The 21,835-nt window shown below is 37.9% G+C and overlaps 1 long non-coding RNA gene across 5 annotated transcripts in view; it reads right to left on the reverse strand.

The window, feature by feature from the left end:
- Window positions 1-21,835, reverse strand: part of LOC125908749 (uncharacterized) — a 67,791-nt gene that overhangs the window by 44,724 nt on the left and 1,232 nt on the right. For all 5 annotated transcript variants that reach the window (XR_007453422.1, XR_007453421.1, XR_007453419.1 and 2 more), the window contains exon 2: window positions 19,776-19,866. This is a non-coding gene — a long non-coding RNA (uncharacterized LOC125908749). The remainder of the gene's footprint in view (window positions 1-19,775; window positions 19,867-21,835) is intronic.

Genomic DNA, 21,835 nt, shown 5'->3' on the forward strand with positions numbered 1-21,835 from the left:
AAAGCTGCCAGTGTCTGGGAGGGTCATTTAGAGGGAAGGGCCAAGTAGGTGGCTGAAGTCAGGTGGTTGAGAATTAAATATGTGGGTTTGAACCTGCATCCACTGAAGTATATGAAGATGTAATGATAAAGGAGTGAGACAGTCCCTGAGATTTTAACCATAGTTGGTGATAAGGAGATGATGAGAAAAGACTGTCAAATCCCTGAAGGCCATTCTGCACTTCCCAGTGAGTGATATTCATGTTTAGAGCCTGAGAATTCTGAAAGGGTTGTGGTAACTAAAATCCACTTTTCTCTTAGAATTTGTTCTCATTCAGAAGTACTTTAAAAATACTTTTGGCTCAGGGCGCCTGGGTGGCTCGGTTAGTTGGGCATCCGACTTCGCATCAGGTCATGATCTCCCAGTTTGTGAATTTGAGTCCCACATCGGGCTCTGTGCTGACAGCTCAGAGCCTGGAGCCTGCTTTGGATTCTGTGTCTCCCTCTCTTTCTGCCCCTCTTGTCCCCCCTCTGAAAAATAAATAAACATTAAAAAATGTTTTAAAAGTATTAAGTTAAAAAATGCATTTGGTTTTAATAATTGATTTTGTAAGTTTGCACATATATATTATCCCTTATGTAGCGCCTAGAGAAAAATGAGCTATTTTTAATGCTTTATTAATAACTGATTAACTCTTCAACTCTCAAAAAAAAAACACGCTTACCTGTGAATAAAAGATACACATCAAACATGTTAATATGATTACCTATTGGCAGAGAGGGGAATGGGAATAAAATGTCTAAATAAATAAAACCAGAGATTATCTTGCACAGGCAAATAATAATGGTGTGTCCTGAACAGAAGATGATTCTCTTAACCCTCTGCAATGGTATAAAAAAATTTAACAGTAATTCTTGTTTGGGAAGAACAGTGGCATATCACATTCTCTAAATTATATTAGGGTGGACCAAAGACCGAAGAAGATTGAATTAGATGGTCTTTCCAACTATAAACATGTTGAAAGTGGTTTGATACAGTGAAAATAATGCCAGATTGGAAGTCAGAAGTAAGTTCAGGCTACTTCAACAGCACAGGCAGAGATGGAAGCCTGGATTAGGCAAGTGATAGCAGGTGGGTGCAAGAGAATCATTAAAATAGGAGGTATTTTTGGGGTGTGAATGGTGAAGAAGAGGAAGAAATCAAGAATGACTATACAATTTTTGCTTTGGAAGAGGAAGAAATCAAGAATGACTATACAATTTCTGCTTTGACTAGGAAGGTAGGGAACACAGGAAGAGAGGGAGATCTGGGAGCTGCATAAGATGAATTCAGTTGAGTAAACTGAAGCTGAGGTGGGTAGAGGTCAGGGAAATTCAACTAGCAGAAGCTGCTGAATGGGGTTAGTATGACTGATCAAGGGCCCTATGTCTTGGGGCACTCTGACATCCTTTGTATCAATTAGGCCCAGGCTTTGCCTCCCATGGGCTGCTCTAAGGCAGTGACTGAGCATGGTAGGAATACTGAACATGGAGATTTACAATTTTCCTCCTTTAATAAGCAATGTTGCCTTGAGGACTCTCCATCAGTCTTGCTGAAATTTCTTAGAGTTGCACAGCAATGGGCTCTTCCACTCAACTTCCCTTCCTTCCTTTTCCCCTCACAAAGAGGTACATACTCTGCTGCTTTCCCAGTATCACTGGCTTCTTCTCTATTTTCCCTCATTAGTATTTCTCCCAATTCATCTCTTGTTCCTCTAATCCTGTTTTGACATCTGCTTCTCAGACAACCTATACTAACACAAGTGTTATTGGGACATCCACTTGGAGACATCTAGCTGACAGATACAAATATAGGTTGAGAGCTTTAGAATGGTTATATCAATTCAAGTGCAAGTAATAGAAAAACCAGCCCAAACTGGCTTAAATGATAAGAAAAGTCCTTGCTAGAATGGTTTCTGGTTGTGCTGTGGTCAGGGATCTGGCTCCATTCCTTCAAGAACTCTTGCTTCTTCCCAACTACGTGTAGACTTGGTCCTCAAGTGACTGTATCAATCAAAAACCTGCTCTTTTTCCAGGCTCAGCTCAAATATTTCATACTCTGTGGAGGCTTACTCACTCAACCAAGTTGTAAGGTATTTCTCTTGTTTTCAAATTTGGATGTCTTAGTTCAAGTTGCTATAACAAAAATACTATGGGCTTGGGTGGTTTAAACAACAAACATTTATTTTTCACTCGTCAACCCTCTTTTGTCTCTTCTTATAATGGCACCAACCCCATTCATAAGGGCTCTACCCTGATGATCTAATTACCTTGCAAAGGCCCCCAATGCAATCACATCTCCAAATACCATCATATTGGTGAACAGGACTTCAACATATGAATTTTGGGGGAAACAAATATTTTATTCAACACTTGAATCTATTTGTGGCACTACTTTATTCTGCTTGTCAAGGCTGTTTATATGGCTGCTTCCTCTAGACCAGGAGGAAAAGTAAAGGCCATATTATATTAACCTTTATCCCTATTAATGCTTTGCATATAGTTGATATTAGTATTTATCTGATTAAATCCACTGTCATTTCTTTAGACAGAGAAATGGAAATAGAATCTTTGTTTGAATTTATTTAACATTTCAAAATAATTTGGAAAAGTAGTACATAGAAAAATTTGAAGTTCATACATGGCATTTAGTCTCATTAGATTGTACAACACTGCATGTATGTTGATAAACTTCAGGAAGATATAAAGAGGATGTAGTCAGATGGGTTGGGTATAAGACTTGAAATGTGGGAATAATGTATACAGCTAATACATTTGGGAATGATGCATATAGCTAATGAGTTCCAAGTTATGATTTCCAACAGATGGGACAGGATTTAAGAGTCCATTTGGATTGTATCCTGAAGATTTTGACCAAATATGTTGCCTCAGCCAAAAAAACCAAACTAAGAAAAGTAAAAATAAATAAAATCATAAATTCAGAGGAGAAAAATAGTAACACATACTCATACTCAAAATTAGAAAGAAAACAGGAAATGTTGTCCTACCCATGTATAGACTCCTATCTGTTTAAATCTTGAATGGTGAATCTCAAAGTAGAAAGACTGTAAAGGCTGTAAGATGATTGAGAGAATAAAAGAACTGCTGAGTGAAGACAGGCTGACAATAAAGATCTTGAGTGTAGAAATATAATCTGAGAAAATATATTCAAGCAAAAGTCACTGTTTAAGATGTATATGGAGAATTCCTATGAAACTCAAAAATTCAAAAATTTAGGGGTATACTTCAGTATTTGACAAAGGAATTTTATTTTTTTTCCGGACAGAATAACATCTTTATTTTTTTTTAATATGAAATTTATTGTCAAATTGGTTTCCATACAACACCCAGGGCTCATCCCAAAACGTGCCCTCCTCAATACCCATCACCCACCCCCATCAACCTTCAGGTTGTTCTCAGTTTTTAAGAGTCTCTTATGGTTTGGCTCTCTCCATCTTTAAACTTTTTTTTTTCCTTCCCCTCCCTCATGGTCTTCTGTTAAGTTTCTCAGGATCCATATAAGAGTGAAAACATATGGTATCTGTCTTTCTCTGTATGACTTATTTCACTTAGCATAACACTCTCCAGTTCCATCCACGTTGCTACAAAAGGCCATATTTCATTCTTTCCCATTGCCACATAGTATTCCATTGTGTATATAAACCACAATTTCTTTATCCATTCATCAGCTGATGGACATTTAGGCTCTTTCCATAATTTGGCTATTGTTGAAAGTGCTGCTATAAACATTGGGGTACAAGTGCCCCTATGCACCAGCACTCCTGTATCCCTTGGGTAAATTCCTAGCAGTGCTATTGCTGGGTCATAGGGTAGATCTATTTTTAATTTTTTGAGGAACCTCCATACTGTTTTCCAGAGCAGCTGCACCAGTTTGCATTCCCACCAACAGTGCAAGAGGATTCCCATTTCTCCACATCCTCTCCAGAATCTATAGTCTCCTGATTTGTTCATTTCAGCCACTCTGAATGGCATGAGGTGGTATCTCAGTGTGATTTTGATTTGTATTTCCCTGATGACGAGCGATGTTGAGCATCTTTTCATGTGCCTGTTGGCCATCCAGATGTCTTCTTTAGAGAAGTGTCTATTCATGTTTTCTGCCCATTTATTCACTGGATTATTTGTTTTTGGGGTTATAGATTTTGGATACTAGCCCTTTGTCTGATATGTCATTTGCAAATATCTTTTCCCATTTCGTTGGTTGCCTTTTAGTTTTGTTGACTGTTTCCTGACAAAGGAATTTTAAAATAAATAAAAAGAAACAACTTTTTCCAACAGGCAGTTATTAAACTCAATACTCCAAGAGGTGATATGGACTAAGAGTTGCATTAAATTCAGGGCTATTTGGGTGCTTGGTGGCTCAATCTTGATTTCAGCTCAGGTCACAATCTCATAGTTGTGAGATCAAGCCCTTCATCAGGCTCCATGCTGAGTGTGGAAGCTACTTGAGATTTCTCTCTCCCCTTCACTCTCCCCATCTTTTCCCTCCCAAAATAAATAAATAAATATTTTTTTTTTAAATTCAGGGTTATTCAATTCATACCAAGTTTAAAACTTGGGCTGGTTTAGAAATACAAATAAGTATTTTGAAATTAATTTTAGAGGGAACCATCATGCCCTTCTGCCAAATACCTTTTATGCCATGAACAATCCCATTGATTAAGATGAGTATTTCTCAGGGATTGGTAGCTACATGCTCCTCTTGGTGAACTATGAATGGATACAAATATATGAGTCCTTTGGCCTTCAGTCTTATGTGTCTAAGGAACTATTTACCTGTAACCTACTGCTATGGACTGAATTGCATCCCCACCCTCAAATTCATGTGTTAAAACCTAACCCCACTGTGACTGTATCTGGAGATAGGGCCATTACTAAAGTAATTAAGGTTAAAGGAGGTCATAAGGGTAGGACCCTAATCCATTAGGTCTGGTGTCCTTGTAAGAAGAGGAAGAGACACCAGAGTATCATGTGAGGACACATGAAGAAGGCACCGTCTGCAAGCTGAGGAGTGAGACCTCCCCTGTTGGTAGCTTGCTTTTGGACTTCCAGTCTCCAGAACTGTAAGAAAATAACTTTCCAGTTTTTAAGCCACCCAGTCTGTGGTATTTTGTTATGGCAGTCTGAGCAGACTAATACACTCACTAATGAATCACTAAAATTAAGTGAAATTATAAAATTTGGAGTCCATAAACAAAGGATATTATATTATCAAGGATATACACTGGCATTATATATATATATACATATATATATATATATGTATGTGTGTGTGTGTGTGTGTGTGTATATATAGTGAACACATACTGACTGCTTAGTATGTGGTAGGCACTGTGTACATACAAATTACTCCTTTAATCTTTAAAATTATGTAAGTTTGGTGCTATTAACTCTATTTTGCAGATTATGAAAAATCTGCAAATTATGAAAAATTGGGGGAGACCCCCCCCATGAGTATTTTGCCTAAAGTCACAGAACACAAAACTGGATTTCAAACTGATATCGGCCTGTGCTTCTAATCACTGAATATTGTATAGAAACAGTGCTGTTCAATAGAAATATGATGTGAACCATATATGTAATTTAAATTTCTAGGAGGTGCATTTTATATTTAAAAATTTTTAAGTTTTATTTAAATTCCAGTTAGTTCACATACAGTGTAATATTAGTTTCAGGTGTATAATACTGGTTCAGCACTTCTATACCAATACTTGGTGCTCATCACAAATGCATTCCTTAATCCTCATCACCTATTTAACCCATCCTCTCCCTGCCCCACTTCCCCTCCGGTAACCATTAGTTTGTTCTCTATGGTTAAGAGTCTGTTTCTTGGTTTGCCTCTCTCTTCCCCCTTCCCCACCCTCCGCTTTGCTCATTTGTTTTATTTCTTAAATTATACATATGAGTGAAATACTATGGTATTTGTCTTTCTCAGACTGACTTATTTCACTTAGCATGATACTCTCTATCTCTATCCATGTTGTTGCAAATGGCCAGATTTCATTCTTTTTTATGGCTGAGTAATATTCCTGTGTGTGTGTGTCTGTGTGTGTGTGTGTGTGTGTGTGTGTCTGTGTGTGTGTGTGTGTGTGTATCACATCCTCTTTATCCATTCAATGGACACTTGGGCTATTTCCATAATTTAGCTATTGTAGATAATGCTGCTATAAACATAAGGGTGCATGTATCCCTTTGCATTAGTATTTTTGTATTCACACTGAGTAGTGTGATTGCTGGATCATAGAGTAGTTCTATTTTTAACTTTTTGAGGAACCTCCATACTGTTTTCCAGAGTGGCTGCACCAATTTGTATTTTCACCAATAGTGCAAGAGGATTCCCCTTTCTCCACATCTTTGCCAATACTTGTTGTATTTTGTGTTGTTGATTTTAGCCATTCTGACAGGTGAAGTAATATCTCATTGTAGTTTTGATTTGAATTTCCCTGATGATCAGTGATGTTGAGCACCTTTTCATGTGTCTGTTTGCCATCTGGATGTCTTCTTTGGAAAAATGTCTATTCATGTCTTCTGCCCATTTTTTAATTGGATTATTCATTTTTGGGATGTGGTTTTCTAAGTGCTGTATAGATTCTGGATACTAATACTTTATCTGACATGTCATTTGTAAATATCTTCTTCAAGAGCCATATCTTAAAAACTAATGAGAAATAGGTAAAAATTAATTTTAATATCTTTCATTTTTATTAAAAATTCCTAAATGTTTATTTATTTTTAAGAGAGAGAGATACAGAGTGTGAGCAGGGGAGGGGCAGAGAGAGAGAGAGACACAGAATCTGAAGCAGGCTCCAAGCTCTGGGTTGTCAGCACAGAGCCCCACATGGGACTCGAGCTTAGGAACAGTGAGATCATGACCTAAGCCAAAGTCGGACGATTAATTGACTGAGACACCCAGGTGCCCATTAATATCTTTCATTTAACCCAATATATCCAAGATATCATCATTTCAGTATGTATTTAATATAAACAAGTATTAATAAGATATTTTAATTATTTCTTTAGAACTAAGTCTTCAAAAGCCAGTGTGTATTTTATTTAATTTTTTTAATGTTTACTTATTCTAGAGAGACAGAGAGTGTGTGTGTGTGTGTGAGCAAGGGAGGGGCAGAGAGACGGAGACACAGAATCCGAAGCAGGATCCAGGCTCTGAGCTGTCAGCACAGAGCCCGACATGGGTCTCAAACTCACAAACTGTGAGATCTTGACCTGAAGTTGAACGCTTAACCAACTGTGCCACCAAGGCCCCCCAGCCAGTGTGTATTTTAAACTTTCAGCACATGTCAAGCAAAATTTCTATTTCAAGTACTCAATAGTTATATGTGGCCAGTGGCTACTGTATTGGAGGGCACATGTATATAAGGCAGTGGCAGCATGTATGTAAGGCAGTATAGCTTAGTAACAAGCCTGGACAAGACACTGCAAAGCTCCTACTTTTTATATGCATACATAGTTGGAATTCTTCCAATTTTCAGAAGGAAGTTTTATAATTACAGTACATCACTAATATTGTCTTAAGTTGTGGTTTTAAAGTACTCCTATTGGTGTGTTAAATGAAAATATTTACAGAATTGCTATTATTTTTTTCTTGTAAATTTACCTGTGGTTGACACTTTGTTATTATCAAGTTCCTTTTTCCTTAGAAAGTGAGAATATGTAGAATAAGAGGACTTCCTGGCCTTTTTTCCACCTAAATAGGTTATAGAGTTAGAAAAAAAGAAAAATAAAACCACGGGGTAGATGAATCATTGGCCTCATCGCCACTAACACTGTTTATGGGCTTTTTTTTGTAACAAGTAAGATACAATCGTAAAACATGGTTGAGGTAGCTTCTGTGACCATGAAATAGAGTAATGCTAACCAGTTTACATAAATCAATTATGTTGAATACAGAACTGTTGGCCCTATTAATGACCTTACTGTATGGGTGTGGTTTGGAAGTGTTTCTGAGGGTTTTCCCTCCTCTCACATTAGACTAACTCCAGTGTTGCAGAGAAGTGGTTATTTTTAAACCAAGTAAAAAAGAGCTTTATCATGTTATCATGGCTACATCTCTTTAAGACAGAAAAAAAAATGATTTTAGATGATCCCCTTCTGTTTCACTATATACACATTTATTGTCTCTAGATTCCAAGGATAAGTGGATAAATGTGATGGTTCACATCTGCCCTGTAACAAGTTAGAATCGGTTCTCTAAGGCAAATGTTTCTATTCCTTTGCTTTAGCTTTACCAAATGATCTGAGCTGAAGCAATCTTTTAAAATGGCTGTGATGCACTCAGTGTTTTCGAAAGCAAAGCATTGTAATCACTTAGATCCTTCATCTTTATTACAATGTGTCCAGTGGCTCTTCTTGTAGAATTAATGCATGGAGCTTCCATTAAGTGTTTTCTGAATCCACTTATAGATGGGCCAATCTATTCTCTCTACTAAGTATTCATATATAAGATTTGAAAAATATTCAGAAACATTGCCAATCAGGGAGGAAAAACCTGCACAAATGTCAGCTTTGATAAGAGGTGCTCTTTAGAGGGTTCTTAGGAGATTCAGGGGGGTTCCCAAGGGACGGTAGAATAAATATACTATCCGGAAAAACAGTTCAAGTTTGGAGCTCTTATAGTAGCCCTCCAAAATCTACAAATGGTTGTCAGCTTAGAAAATTAATGGGGAAAAATGGTTAAGAAAATAAACTCATTGGACTAATAAAAAAATACACAGCAATCAGCTGTGTATTAGTCAAGAAGCATGGGTCCAAATGAAAGAAGCCCAATACAAACCAGTTTAAATGCAAAAAAGACTCATCTGTTCACATAACTGAGGAACATTTGAAGACCATCTGACTTTGGGCATACCTGGATCCAGGGTCTCAAATGATGCTTTCATGATTCTCCTTCCTTATCTGTCTCTCCTTTCAGCCTCATTGTTCTTTTCTATTTTATAGGGCATTTCTCCCTATGACAGAAATATGGCCTCTGGCAATGCAGATGTCATTGCTGGTGTCATTGCTCTACACTTTCAGCTCTAAAGGGAAAGAGAAAACTATCGGCCTCCAATTTGGAAAATTTCATGAATATTGATTGCTCTGTGTTGGATAACTTGCCAAACTGGCCATTCAGACCAGTCACTATTCCCTGGGGTTAACTTGGCCTGGCTCACAGGCTCACCCTTCCCTGGTGGTGATGGGGAGTGGAGGTAAGATACTGATTAGCAACCCTGTCACATCCACACAGAATGGGGGAGAGGTGGTGCTTCAAATTGGAATAGTGCAAAGATAAAAAATAGTTATGTGTTTTCCAAAGCTATTGAAGAAAACATAAGTAGTTAAGGTTCTAAGAACTCTAGAAAAGTGCTTTTTCAAATTTGGAGATTTTGTTACGGAAGATTCCAATTCAGTCAGTAGGTTTGGGGTGGGAGTCTGAGATTCTGTATTTCTAAGCAAGCTTCAGGGACCACCCTTAAAGTAGTACTGTAGAAGACATTTGTAAATTGGGTATAGTTTTACAGCATCTGGTCAGCAGAAAACTGAAGAAGATTACCTATATGAGGTTGAATTTTGAACGTTTTGGATTTAATTATTTGAATTATTCTTTATCAGCACCATCATACAAATTTTGATGTTCTTTTGGACCATACTGTTCTTTGGTGTAAGTGCTCTCAACTAGAAGGAGAGCAATGATTAGCACAATTACCTTGAACATAGTTTTGAGAAATACTTATGTAAGATACATCTGGGATATGCTGTTGTCCTTAAGACATAATATAATATGAGAAAGAGAACGGTATGGGGTTAGGGCTGGGACGGTGGTCTGTGATGGGGTGACACACTCACGGGGAAAAGGTTAGACTGAATAACACACCTTTCTGTGGGCAGTAGGAAGAAGTCCAGGTGGACAGAGTATGGCTTCTTGGTGCTCAGCATTAGAGAGAATTGGCAGCTAGTAATAGGGTTCCACCTCCAGGATTGGGACTTAGGGATAGTATTCAAGTGATGTGGATAGGATAGGAAATGAATACACAGACTAGCATGAGTGAAGTAAAGACTGAGGTAAAGTACAGAGGCTAGGAATGTGGGCAGATTATCAAGATAAGTATTTAAGGCACTAGAACCAGAGAGAAGGCAAGGGCTTGGTTTTGGAAGCACGGTTAAACTCAAGGTATCAAATCTGAGGTATAAGATGGAAAACAGGCTGCCTTGATGTCGATTCCCTTAGTGCTGAACAAGAGCTCTTCAGAGCCCATGCTGGAGGGAGCAGAAGTCAGGGGACTTGAGACAATGGAAGGAGTAAAGCCACAGGTCCCCCACTAAAAGGCCCCAGGTACAAAGGATGAATGTATTGACAGAAAATCAGACAAGTTAATTCAGTTGGAGAAAGTTCCTTGGCTTTTATGTGTAGCTCTTTACTGTGATTTTATAATTAATTATTGATTAATGCATCAGCTGAGAAATGTGTTCTCTCCACTAGAGTAGTAGTGATACTAGGTAAACAGATTTGTAACCCAAGTCTGTATGATTGCCCAAGATTCTGCAAACAGGAGGAGTAGACAGTCTATTGAATCTGACATACTTAATTTGAACTGTAGTATTTTCTCTTGGCCTGCTAGTTAGCTGCAAAAGAAGTTCCGTAAGATACAAATTGAAAGGCTTACTAAATTTTAACTTCTTTGGATTTATTTCTTACAAGAATAAGGCTTTGGATCAAAGGAAGAAATCTGATTGGCAATCTATCTAGAATATAATCCAAAAACCAGAAATGATAGATATTTGTCTTCAAAATTCAGTAATTTCTATACCAAAAATTTATAGAGCAAAGAAATTCTCTAAGAGTATATAGGAAAGTGTGAGGACTTTAAACTTTAAAGGGATACTTGTTTTCTTTTCCAATTCCACCTTCAAAATACCTGCCAATGCTTTCACTCTGCACGTATTCACCCTTTCTCTCCAATTAGTCAATAGTGAGTGTAGCAGTAAGCTCCCTTTGGAAGTCCTTGGAACTTTCTCTGAGATGGGGAAGGTCCCCAGGACTTCTCTCAAATTCCAACATGACATAATGAGGGGAAAAAGGAACCAGAAATAGTCTTTATTGTCATATTTTACATCTTGGGATGTAAAATGCATCTTGGGGTGCCTGGGTGGCTCAGTTAGTTAAGCATCCAACTTCAGCTCAGGTCATGATCTCGTGGTCTGTGAGTTCGAGCCCCACATCAGACTGTGCTGACAGCTCAGAACCTGGAGCCTGCTTTGAATTCTGTGTCACCCTCTCTCTCTGCCCATCCCCTACTCTCACTCTCTCTCTAAAAAAGAAATAAACATTAAAAAATTTTAAAAATTTAAACTATAACAAATAGTCATGCAGCTTTGATATCCTTGGATAACTGCTAAACCCCTTTTATAGAAGGGGGAGAACAAAAGAATCTATGCAGAAGGCAATAGCAGTCACAGAAGTTTAAGAAGTAACTCAGAGACAACATGTATATTTTGTGGCAGAGGTTCAAGAGTAAGAAACTACATTTTAAAGAATTCTGAAAAACATTGATTAGGGAATGCCTTATTAACAAGTAGATATAAATTAAAAACCAGAATGTCCCTGGTGATTCATAGTGACTCAGCTAAGATAATTTGGTAATCCTAACACAGGATATGTTTTGAAGGCCTCTTCAGGTGTGTGTGTGTGGGGGGGGGGGGGGGTGGAGATGAAAGAGGAAATCAATTTAATGTTTTTCATTGAGAGAATTAAAATTATGCAAAATTCTTTTTTTTTTTGCAGTTTGATTCATCAAATGAATAAGCACATGTCTATTTGACACTCTATCACTCCCACCTGAAAACACAAACATGCTGAAGCCTTCTTAATTGACTCCAGAAAGCTGATGGTATCCTTTTTACTTTTTATAATAACTTTAGAAAATGTGCAAAAATAGTGCAAAGATTTCATATATATGCTTCACCCAGTTTTCCCTAATGTTAACTATTTACTTAACCATTGTACAATGGAAAAACCAGGCTTAACTTTGGCACACTGTTATTAACTAAATTATGGGCTCTGATAATAGTCACTTCTAGTAGCACTTGAATTTCCTGCTTTACATTTCCTGTTATCCCCTAACTCTTAAGTAAAATTTTATTCAGAAGTTGTGGCTTCACATTAGCTATGCTTCAGGGATTTTAGTGGGGAGTCTGTCCTACATGGATGGAGGTGAAAAAGGGAGAACAGAATCTTCTTCGTTGAAGCCAGAGAAGTTACAGTGAAAGGATCATAGGCAGAGACAGCTGTGCCTACTGGCGAGGTAGTCTCATATATCAGCAAGAGTGTGGTATCAAGACAAGGTGGTCATAGAAGAAAAACATAAAAACACTTGTAACACAATATGTGGAACTTTCTTCAACCAAGGTAGCTTACTTCAACCAAGCCAACTGAGTCCACTGTAATTTCCACTGTATTTAGTGGAAGTGTGACCTGTGATCCTGTGACCTTATTTTGTAGTTACATGTTCTTAAAGCCTAGAAGTTTGGGAGAGACCTATTAAAGTTTATCTTGCCAGTTTTGACCCATCATTCCAGTTTAGTGGGATCATCTTGAATTTTGTTTCTATCATCCGTCATATTAATTATTATTTTTAGTTATAATTCTGTACCTTTAAAAAACATGACGCTTTTTTTAACCTTCATCTAAGTCCAGAATAAAAATGTTTACTTAAGATGGTGACTTGTAAGGGCACCTGGGTGGCTCAGTCGGTTAAGCCTCCAACTCTTGGTTTCAGCTCAGGTCATGATCTCGCAGTTTCGTGAGTTCAAGCCCCACATCAGGCTCTGTGCTGGCAACACAGAGCCTGCTTGGGATCCTCTTTCTCCCTCTCTATCTGCCCCTCCCCTACCCATGCTGTCTTTCTCTCAAAAATAAATAAACCTTAAAAAATTGTTTTAAAATAAATTATAAATAAATAAATAAATAAATAAATAAATAAATAAGGTAACTTGTGGCACTGCACTGTGGTCTTCTCTGAAGCTAGAGAACTAATGGCTCAATTTACGGTTTCTAAAATCTACCCTTTTTCCTCTTTCTGAGCTAAGGAGATTATCTTCCCATTCCAGGATTCTGGCATTTCTCCCATTGTCCATTGATTCTCTAAGATTTCTGGACTCAGACACTACCTCAATACTTTCTTTCCAGGTCCAAGAATATAATTCATTGGGGCACCTTACTGGCTCAGTTGGTACAGCATGCAACTCTTGATCTCCGGATTGAAAGTTCAAGTCTCACATGGGGTGTAGAGAGTACTTAAAAAAAAAATAGTAAAATCTTAAAAAATATAATGTAATTCATTAAGGTTTAAAAATCTGAAGTTGTTTAATGTGGCTAAGTTTCCCTTTCTGATCTCTACCTATCAGATAGTCATTTACCAATAATTATTTAAACTGTCAAAAGATTAAGAGATTTTTATTGTGAGTGGAAAGAGGCAAATGCCTTGCACATATTATGTACTCAATATATGCTGAATGAATGGACAGATGATTACAGGATGATTGAATGAATGAATGGATTTCTGGCCAGTTTGCTAATCTGTAACAGTGATACCATTGGGGTGTTGAAAGTAAAAATACTTCTTCATGAGAAAAAGTGCTTCTTCATGAGAGAGAATAACTAATAAATTACTAGTTAAGATGCTATAAATCAATCAAAAACCAATGTTAACTAACTAGAATTTAAATAAAAATTTAAAAAGAAAAAAAAACCCCAAGCTGCTTCCTTTAGCTAATAGGAATACTATTTTAGCTGATTATAAATTAGTATCTAAGTAGAAAATGTGTCAAAAGACCTGACTTTCAACTTTTAAATTAGTAGAACGAGGTTAAGACTTTTTTTTTTTTTTTTTTTGGTCTGCAAACCTATGTAATTTTATTGCTTTTTTTAACATCACAGTGGTTTATATAACTTCATTTAGGTCACAAAATCTTTCAAGATTTGAGAGTTCATAATTGAAAACAAAATAAAAGTATGCTTGGAAGAAAAGACTGGAGATGACTAGACAAAATCTCTAAGGTCACTTTCTTTCTTTTTTTTTTTTCAATATATGAAGGTTATTGTCACATTGGTTTCCATACAACACCCAGTGCTCATCCCAAAAGGTGCCCTCCTCAATACCCATCACCCACCCTCCCCTCCCTCCCACCCCCCATCAACCCTCAGTTTGTTCTCAGTTTTTAACAGTCTCTTATGCTTTGGCTCTCTTCCACTCTAACCTCTTTTTTTTTCCCTTCCCCTCCCCCATGGGTTTCTGTTAAGTTTCTCAGGATCCACATAAGAGTGAAACCATATGGTATCTGTCTTTCTCTGTATGACTTATTTCACTTAGCATCACACTCTCCAGTTCCATCCATGTTGCTACAAAGGGCCATATTTCATTCTTTCTCATTGCCACATAGTACTCCACTGTGTATATAAACCATAATTTTTTTATCAATTCATCAGTTGATGGACATTTAGGCTCTTTCCATAATTTGGCTATTGTTGAAAGTGCTGCTATAAACATTGGGGTACAAGTGCCCCTATGTATCAGTACTCCTGTATCCCTTGGGTAAATTCCTAGCATTGCTATTGCTGGGTCATAGGGTAGGTCTATTTTTAATTTTCTGAGGAACTTCCACACTGTTTTCCAGAGTGGCTGTACCAGTTTGCATTCCCACCAACAGTGCAAGAGGGTTCCCATTTCTCCACATCCTCTCCAGCATCTATAGTCTCCTGATTTGTTCATTTTGGCCACTCTGACTGGCGTGAGGTGATATCTGAGTGTGGTTTTGATTTGTATTTCCCTGATGAGGAGTGACGTTGAGCATCTTTTCATGTGCCTGTTGGCCATCCGGATGTCTCCTTTAGAGAAGTGTCTATTCATGTTTTCTGCCCATTTCTTCACTGGGTTATTTGTTTTTCGGGTGTGGAGTTTGGTGACATCTTTATAGATTTTGGATACTAGCCTCTAAGGTCACTTTCAATGAAACATTTTACATCTTTTTAAAATCAGCTTTGGGGCGCCTGGGTGGCTCAGTCGGTTGAGTGTCCGACTTCGGCCCAGGTCATGATCTCACGTCCGTGAGTTCAAGCCCCGCGTCGGGCTCTGTGCTGACAGTGCAGAGCCTGGAGCCTGTTTCAGATTCTGTGTCTCCCTCTCTCTCTCTGACCCTCCCCCATTCATGCTCTGTCTGTCTCTGTCTCAAAAATAAATAAACGTTAAAAAAAATAAAAAATAAATAAATAAATAAATAAATAAAATAAAATCAGCTTTATTGAGGTATAATTTACATACAACAAAATTCACTGATCTGAAAGTGTAAATTTCAGTAAGTTCTAAGAGGACCTTTTTCTTTTTAACTGGAAAGAAAATCACTAATTAGTAGATGGAGAATTCTGATTTCTGTTATCCTTTTTTTAAAAAAAATATGAAACAATATTATTTGAATCCTTTGAATTTAGCTTCAACATTAATGTCACTATCATTACCAGGGCTATTTACTCCATTTTTTGAGATCTCTAACAGAATTTTCCAGACCACATCATTTTCATTTCTATACAAATTATTTGAGCTATTTCACTTTTTAAAAAAGACCATCATGCTATCACTACATGCACATTACATTAGGAAGGTAGGTTTTTGCTTTCGTCTTCTAGGTTGCTAATCTCTACAACAAAACATTTTTATTTAGTTATTATTATTCACTTAGTTTTAACTTAATTTTTGAATAGGCAATGATTCACATGGTTAAGCAAATTAAAATATACAAAGTATACAGTGAAAAGCCTCTCTTCCACCTCTGTCCCCATCTGCTCAGTTGCTCCTCCAGACTTGAACTTGAAACTACTGTTTATAGTTTCTTGTGTATTATTCTGGGGTTTATGTATTCAGATATAAGTAAATATAAACTTATAGGTCTCATTTCCCACATTTTGAAGAACTTGTACCTTTAACATTCACCATCTTCCCTAGAAATCAGTGGGCCATTCCTTCTTTTATTTTTCTTTTAGGAAAAAAAGGCCATTTTTATAGAACTTCAGATTATTCACACTCAAGTTTCCTAAAAATTAAACATAAAGATTCTAGGTATCCTTTAGTTATTTTCATTCATCCATTTGATTCATTCATTCTGCAAAAATCTATTGATTTGTTTGCTGTGTCAAAGATCCTGCACTCAGTTCTTAGAGGATTACAAAGATTATGGATCTTGCCCTGGAAGAACATGTAGTATAGTAATAGATATAAGACATGAAGCTAAATTAACTATGATAGATGCATAAAATGGCACAGCAGTTCAAAGAAAGGAGAGATTAGTTAAATCCTATGGATCAAGGAAGACCCTCCCATTTTCCTGGGAGGAAAATGACCTTTGAGCTGAGCCATGAAACTTGGATCTAGGTACCTATGGAGATGGGATGATGAAAAAGGAAAACATTCTATGATATATCTCAGCAGTCTTGTTTGGAGAGTGACAGAAACTCAAAGTAGCTTAAAAAAGAAAGAAAAAGTAGGAGGGTACTATATTCACTCCTGTAACCAAAACCAGAATAGACAAGACTGGAGCTACCTTTAGTGTCAATAGCATACAAAGACTTTATCAGCATTAGCCTTTTCTGTCTCTCCTTCCTCCATTCTGCCTCTTCTCCTAACAGGCTCCTTCTTGTAACAGGTGACATGATTGTCAATAACTTTGGCATCATATTCTTAACTGCTTTCAACCAAGAGTAAAGAGAGAGTTACTTCTCTGCTTCCAACTCAGAAATTTTGGAAAGACTGGCCCAGTTTGCTGATTATACTCTGCTGTGAGTTGGGAAGGCAGGTACTATGTTTGCCAGCCCCGCTGGAAACATCAAATTGGGAAGAGCAGTTCCTAAGAGTGCTGCTATCAGAAGGTAGGAAGGAGTGCAGGGGAGGCACAAAGCATGGAGGTCTACTTACGCCTGCAGAATGAACAAAAGCAAGAAGGCAGCAAATTGCAGGCCACGATGTGAATATGGTGAGAAGCTCAGAAGTGAGGCATTTATTGTGAAAAATTTAGGAGGTACTCTCAGATGCCACCCCTAAACCTGTAGAACTCTGAGGGGGTACGGTGGGGGAGAGGGGGGAGAGGGAGGGAAGGGGGGGGGGAGGGGGAGAAGGAGAGGGGGGGGGGGGGGGGGGGGGGGAGAGAGAGAAGGACCTCCTTAAATGTTACACCTTAGGCATCTTGCTTGCTTCAACATAATTTTGGCCCTGTTTAGAAGGAAGGGATGCTCAACACTGTTGAAGATCAACAGGCTGAGTAGTTGAGGACCCAGTAGAGTGACCTTTGAAGGGACAGTTATGATGGAATAATGCCAGTAAAAGCCAGATTGCAAGAAGTTAAGAAGTATCTAGTGAAGAAATGGAGGCAAAGAATGTAGACTACTCTTTCCTCTCTTACAAAGTTTGGTGGTAGAACGAATGATAGAGAAGGAATTGCAATTTAAAGGGAAAGCTGGAGGCCCAACAAGTTTATTTTACTTTACTCTATTTTTAATATTGGTTCTATTTGACCCAAGAAGCAGTCATCTATTTCCATGGAATGAGTTGAAGGATTCCTGGCTCTCTGCCAACCAAAAATAATTTTGTACTAGCTTACTAGTGATGTCTGAATTGTTACCATTAGTGATTTGGGTTTATTGAATTAAAGGATTATCTCCTAGCAGTTAGTAAGTACCCTCCTAGGCCCCCATCTGTAGGTAATTCATTAAGCTTTTAGCAGCTATTTGTATGTCAATGTGAATTGGCTTATCTGATTTTTTGGTAACCACTGAGAATAGATTTTGATCAAGGGAGGGTAGAGAGCACTGAGGGTTTCTGATGGTTTGGGATGTGACACCTGTAAGGAGGCAAAGTGAAAAATCCTCAAAAGGAAAGGTGGGGTTCTAAGGGATAACCTGTCTATCTCACAGTCCTACCCAAGGCCAGCTCTATATCTGTAATCTGAAACTCACTTTCCCTCTATCAATGAAACACCTTTAAAAACAGCTTTTGAGTAAAACTTTGTAAAAACTTTCTGGGGAAATACATATTGTCCTGGATAAAAGAAAACCTGGAGTCAGAAAGCCTGTTCTGAAAGACATGAAGGAAGGTAGGAAGGTAGGAAGGTAGGAAGGTAGGAAGGTAGGAAGGAAGGAAGGAAGGAAGGAAGGAAGGAAGGAGAAAAGAAAGAAAAAAGAAACAGAAAAAGAAATACTTGGCCTGTGCAGAGGCAGAATTACCTGGAAGCAAGCGACACTAAGGTTACAAGGTACCTTACTTGCACAGACCCCTTCTCAAACGCCCTGGGAGGGATCCTAGCAATATGCTCACATGATCATGCATTTTTGGAAACTTTGCAAAATAGGTAATTTAACTATAATAGACCACTGTCTCTGTGCACTTCTATTTTCCCTTTGTCATTTCCCCTAGTGCTGGGCACCACTGGAGTAACCATTTTTCTATCTAGTAGCTAAAGTGAACTTGAGTTGGGGATACAGTTTGGGTTTAGTGGTACATATTTTACGGTTTGTTGTCATTTCTGTGTATTGTTAGGCTATTGCTAGCTCCTTTGGTGCAGGGATGTCTTGTAGGAATATTCCTACTTCTGTTGTGCCGATTTATGCGTCACAACACGAATATGTAAGGCCTTTGATTACAAACTGGTTAAAGAGTGTTGTCAATGCAAAGGTTACTTAAGATGGGTCACCGTTCGGGGCGCCTGGGTGGCGCAGTCGGTTAAGCGTCCGACTTCAGCCAGGTCACGATCTCGCGGTCCGTGAGTTCGAGCCCCGCGTCAGGCTCTGGGCTGATGGCTCGGAGCCTGGAGCCTGTTTCCGATTCTGTGTCTCCCTCTCTCTCTGCCCCTCCCCCGTTCATGCTCTGTCTCTCTCTGTCCCAAAAATAAATAAAAACGTTGAAAAAAAAAATTTTAAAAAAAAAAAAAAAAAAAAAGATGGGTCACCTTTCAAGGAAACTGAAAATGTCCTCACATCTTATGTTCACATACGAAAGAAACTTCCTAGAGGCTTTCCCAAATTTGATACCAATCTAAAAAATTACATATGGCATTGCCAATAATGAGCTATGAAACTGAAACTTTTCTAAAATCTGAATAATAAAAATATTAAAAACCAACCCATACTAAAGACTAAATTATCTTTCAAGACTGTACTGTAAAATTATTGTCATATACAGAAGCAATCAAAGAACACATAGGAGAAAAAAGTAGGGAAAAAACTATTCTAGAGGTATATGTGACAATTAATAAAATGATTTTGTTATTTGGATTTTGTAATGTGTGTTGTATTTGCTCAGTTTAAAAATTTTATAGTTGTTGTGATTTCTTACGTCCAATTTTGTACTCATAATTTTATATCCTTTACCTTATAGGGCATCCTCCCCTCCAAATTATTTAAACTTCAAGGCCTACAAACTCTGGATTCTTCCCTGGTCCTGTGGCTGAGCAAGTAATGTGAGCCCCGTTTTCTTATCTGGAAGGTAGAAACTATACCTGCTGACTTCCCTCACAGGATTCTTGTGAGGAAGTGAGATGGTGCAGCTGAAGGGACTTCATTATTAGCTATGAAGAGCCACATAAATATAAGTAAAGCAGGATAAATATAAGTAAAGCAGGGTCACTGCTTCTTCCTCAAAAAAAAAAAAAAAAATAGACCTTGCACTTTCCCTAAAAGGTTATCTTTTCAGTGATTATACTTACATTTGAGGTTATCCTGAATTGCAGGATAGGCTAAAATCCCTTTGGAGAACTTCATATATAATGATGAGCAGCGCCAACCAGAGTTAAAAGCCTAAGAAAGAGTGATGTTGTATTAGCACAAGTTTACCCATTATCAAGGTTGGGAAACCAACATACTGGGTCTTCCCTTGTAGGGGTGGTGAGCAGAGCTGCTTCTAAAAACAGCATTTAGCATTCAAATTCAATAATATTCCAAATGTGTAGATGACATCTATTAAAACACAATTTTTAAGGGGAGTTGTACAGCTTATTTCCATGGCCTAGCATTTAACCAGGAAAAATGGGAAAAGGGAAGTTCCATTCACTGAATACCTATTATATGTGAGGGTCTGGTCTAGGTGCTTTATCGCAAACATTCACGACGTCCCTGGATATTATCAACCTCATATTGCAGAAGTAAAAGTGAAGGCTCAAAGAGTTGAGTGACTTGCCCAAATCCACAGTGATTAGCAAGGTCTCTTTGATCCCACCATTTTAGGCATCAGTCTATTGCTACATGCTATTTACAGTATAGTTTTCCTTTTCCTATTTGCTTGTCTGTTTTAAATTGATGAATCCAGCTCGTAGCATCACATTTGCCTGCAAAAATTATTTTGTAGATCAGATGTCTAGTGTATATGCATACGCTTTTAGTTTAAATGCATACTTTATCATGAATTTATGGAAAGTCAGTATATCCAATGCAATAGAATCTGCCTTAAATGGTACTTAATTTGAATGGACAAATCTTTAATAGGAATTTTAAATATCTGAAAATGTTTGAAATGCATAATAAACTAGTTACCACCAACCAGACTGTTCATGTATCAAATTAATATGCACAGTCTAAATTTAGATATTTGATTTCATGCTAAAAAACTCAGGGCTATTCTCTTCAGTCTGAAAAACATATAGTAAATCAACATTCTGAGGTTGCAGACTGAGAGTGCCAGGCTAAAATGACTTTCCAAGAGGCAGCTGTATCTATATTTTATCAGAACTCAAGATTACACACAGTTCACTTCCTTCTGTCCATTAAAATTTTAAATTCAGATGAGTTTAGCAACCAGTGGATTTTCACAGGGCTTTTGTGATTTAAGATGGTAATGAAAATTCTGTTTTTCACCCCTTAGCCTAAGCATGGAGGTGGAATACCAATCCAAGATCTTAAAATTGGACACTTTGAATTTGTTATTTTGTGTGTTTATGTTTTAATTTGTAGGTCAAGACTAAAGTGGGGGTGGGGGAAGGAGAGAGACAAAGAAAGGAGTTATTTTGTAAGAAGAAACCTTTTTCATAACAGACAAAAATATTAGGAATTATATTTTATAGGGTTCAGAGGGTGTAATAAATAGAATTTTCTAAACCTAAGGAGATGACTCTTACCTTACTGTTTGGGGAAAATGAGTGTGTGAGAAGTTAATTTTCATGTTATGAACTCCAAGCCACAGGGTTCTAAAAAAACCACACACTTAGAGGGGGTATCATCCCAGAGAACCTGACAAGTAGGTAAGAGCTTGTAACCTGAAGTATTTAAGTGAACTCTGGGTCCAGGTTCTATTTGCCATTTTCGCTGTTCAAATGAACTCAGAACTAGCAGCGCTCCTCCACTAATTCGGGACAGGTTTTAACGAAGATACATTAATTATTTCAGTTTAAAAATATTTATTGATCACCTACTTCTAGGCCAGCCTTGGGAATATAAAGATGAATAAAATTCAATCCCTGCCCTTAAAGAGCTTACACTCTAGCGGGAGGTGGGGCGGAGGGGTTCAAACATATAGACAAATGCACAAATACATCACAGCAGTTAAAATAGACGTTAGATAAAGTACTGTGAGACCGCTAAAGAGGAAGTAGAGAAGTCTCTGTGGGGAGCCCGCTGAATCAAGAAAGACTCCTGGGAAGTGGGATCGGCTTCTAGGACCGAACGGTTAGCCGTCGAGGTGTCGGGGGCTGCGTTAGGTCGGCAGAGGAAGTGGAAACGGCGCGAGCAGAGGCACACAGCGTGAAACTGCTTGCTGTGCTCTGGGATGGCCCTC

This window comes from Panthera uncia, assembly GCF_023721935.1.
Source record: "Panthera uncia isolate 11264 chromosome B3 unlocalized genomic scaffold, Puncia_PCG_1.0 HiC_scaffold_1, whole genome shotgun sequence".
Classification (NCBI taxonomy): domain Eukaryota; kingdom Metazoa; phylum Chordata; class Mammalia; order Carnivora; family Felidae; genus Panthera; species Panthera uncia.